The sequence below is a fragment of the Arachis hypogaea genome, chromosome 9 (assembly GCF_003086295.3).
Source record: "Arachis hypogaea cultivar Tifrunner chromosome 9, arahy.Tifrunner.gnm2.J5K5, whole genome shotgun sequence".
NCBI classification, from domain to species: domain Eukaryota; kingdom Viridiplantae; phylum Streptophyta; class Magnoliopsida; order Fabales; family Fabaceae; genus Arachis; species Arachis hypogaea.
The window spans coordinates 21531034-21534473 of record NC_092044.1 but is presented as its reverse complement, the minus strand read 5'-3'; positions in this window follow the sequence as shown (position 1 = coordinate 21534473).

Here is a 3440-nt window from a genome sequence, read left to right as displayed (position 1 = left end):
TGACTTTTGGGAATTGTTCTTCCCCCTTGCTGCATTTGCAGTGTGTTTTGCCTATGTGGGGGAGAAGAGAGTGTTGAGCTCTCTTGTTTAATGAAGCTTGGCTGGGCCTTGGGCCCAATATGGGTCCGGTTGGCCCGGTTTGGCCCGTTCGCTCGAATCTTCGGCCAAATTCTTTAAAATTAGAGTTGAAATTCTCGTTTTAATTTTCTCTATCATATTAAACCATAAAAATCATATTTTTAAAATAAATTTTAATTTGTGGGTTAATTACTCATTAATTAACTGGATTTTACAAATACAAAAAGGTTTGTGTTGGTCATTAATTTCATATATTAATAAAAGATCCTTTTGTTATAATTTTAGTATTTTACTGCTGAATCATTTTATATTCAACTATCTATGTATGTATATGATAGGTTTATGTTCGTGAAACACCAAAAACAGCACATGTACCATTTATATCAACAGCAGAAATACTTAAAAGATTTCAGTCCAGTACCAGAGACTTGTCATTGCCCAGTGCTCTTTCTAATGTAAGATATGGATCTATTCTTTTCTCTCATTTTTTATCATATGGTGCATGTTAAAATACATTTTTGACTAATTAGTCGGGGAAATGTTGCTTCCAAGACCAGACAAAACAAAAACTAACATTGACCCGACCAAAAGAACCTGAATTTGAGACAACTCAAAGGGTTTGCCCAACTAGATTGAAGAGTAGTGTTGAACTTGAGGAAGAATTGATGGAAAAAATGCCAAATTTTAAGGCTCGTCCACTGAATAAGAAGGTACTTTTTCATTCTTCTCTGGGGGACTGTACGTGAATATTATCTTTTATGCCTTGATTTATAAAATTTATTTATTTACTTTTTTTTATCCATTATAGATTTTGCAAACTTCAAGTTTTCCTCCAATACCAAGAAGTACACCCTATTCTCCAGGGTTTAAGGTAAACCACATCAAAATATGTTTATCAGAAATGCTTAATGTGATGTATTAGTACTAACAATTATTTATTTATTATTTTCTTTAGGAGTTTCATTTGGAAACAATGGCCAGGGCCCATCAGAATGTAGATTCAGCATCAGTAGCTTCAACAGAGCTATCTCATAAGGTAATTTAGAGCAACAGGAATTATATTATCCATTATGGATATGTTGGCTTATTCACTTCGATTCATTAGGTCATGTCTTTTCCTTTTTTGACACAGGATAATTCATGGAAGCCTCATTAGTACAAGCTCGGGGTGATTCAATGACATTTCTTAATTCTCTTCCTGGAAATTCATTTTTGTTTATGTTTGTAAATTTTATGTACACTATCGTTGCGTGTATAGAGATGACATGGCTAATTTGGTTTTCATTTTATTAATGTAATACTAATTTTTATTAATTTTTTAAATGACATTCACAAATTTTCGTCAATGTTTTTTATTGTTTTTGGAGTGTATTAGAATGCATGTAAAAGTAAATACCAATTTTTTTAAATTTAATAAGGATATAGCCACGTTTTAAAAGCGTGGCCATAGGTTCATTTCTAGGTATGTTTAAAAGTGTAGCCTTATCTTTCCCTATCGGCACGCTTTTGAAGTGTATCCAAAACCCAACCTTCTGGGCACGCTTCAAAAACGTGGCGATATGTGAACTTTTCGGTATGCTTTTAAAGCGTAGCCATAGGTTAACACCTATGGCCACGCTTTTAAGCGTGAAAAGAGATATAAGCGTGAAAAAAGAAAGCGTGCCGATAGATCCACAAAGCGTGGTGATAGAGCAACTGGCATGCTTGCGGATGTGACCCTTTCAAAAGCGTATCGATAACTCAAAAAGCGTGGCGAAAAGCTATCGGCACGCTTTTAGTACTTTTTGGCATGCTTTAAAAGCGTGGCAGAAATCTTATTTTCTTGTAGTGAGTGATTTGGGGGCCTGGCTTAGAGTGGATCATGTTGGGACTCTAGTTGAGAATATGGTAGATGAAAATGGTAACAATTCAAATGATATCGTTAAATTTGGTTTAACGAGTTGATTTTGAATATACAAATAAATAAATAATAATAATATTTTATGATAATAATATAATAATTGGATTTAAATTTTATTAGTACAGAATAATATCAATACTCTTCCATAAACTTAGTTGTGCTAATGTATTATTATAGATATTTTATAGCTGAGATAATCATATTACTAATTGTTGGCAAAAAATAATTGAATTCGAAGGAGGAGGTTATTCGAGTAATTAAGTGAGCTTTAGGAGAGAAGTTGGCATCGAAGGAGACACGTGTTTGGGGATATTAAGTAAGAGTCCGATTGACTTATCAAATCGAGGAGGTATTCGACAAAGAAGATCAAAGACTGAAATCGAAAGTCATTCTGGAACCGTCACATGATCAGGCAAAAGAGCGGGAACGGTTATTCACATTTTTGCACATGTGGGAGTTTCATTTCAAATTATTCAGTTAAGGAAATGGCTATAAATACTAGAAGGCTTGATTTTTGCTTCAGAAATTACTCACGCACACTCATATCCCCAGCGACTTACTGAGTCTGCTTTAAGTCAATTTTCTGTACGGTTCCTTCCACTTGTTTTACTTTCCATTTACATTTTCTGCAAACTTTACTTTTCTCACAAATTTATCTTTCAAGCAACATTTGATTTCCTTTTATATTTCCATATTGTTATATTCGAATTCAAAGTCCTTCGATATAATCGAAGGTATTTTATTACTTTAAAAATTCAAGGCAAACCCTTTCGATTCTTGTCGTTTTTATTTTCAAAACCTTTTATTTATTTATTTCCTCTTCCGTCTTTTCCTTTAATCCCTTCTAATTTGAGGGTCTTTGATGCACTTTTAGAAAATTGGTATTCGCAAAAGAAGAGTTGGTTTCGCTCCCAAACCATTAGAATCAAACCACCATCGATTTGCTAAAAATCGACAAAATGCTAATATATATACTAGTAGTTCATATATTTACTCTAGTAGAATAAATAGTTGTGATATAATATATCTAACTTTAATAATGATCTCTCTAATGATATTTTATTATTAAAAATTGATGAATAACTCTTATATCTCCTAAGACATATAGAAATCAGCCATCTTCACCATCTTCCACAAAATTTCAAAAAGAAAAAAGAGAAAAAACAAATTTTTACTTCCATGTCCTCTTAACTTTTAAGTTTGGCCACCTTTCTTCTTAAAATTCCAATCAAAGATTTAAACCGCTTAAAGTGTTCTTCTTTTTCTCCTCCTCTTCATTTTCATACCAGATTTTATAAGGTAAGATAAAGTATTATGGTTGTTCATCTCCTTGAAAGTTTTAGCCATGGCTAACCATGGAGGAAACTTGATGTTTTTTATGTTATTGCTTATAAACTCTTATCTAAAAGTCTTGAGAAGCAAGAAATCATCAATTTCAGTTTGAGAAAAGTGATAAAAACCC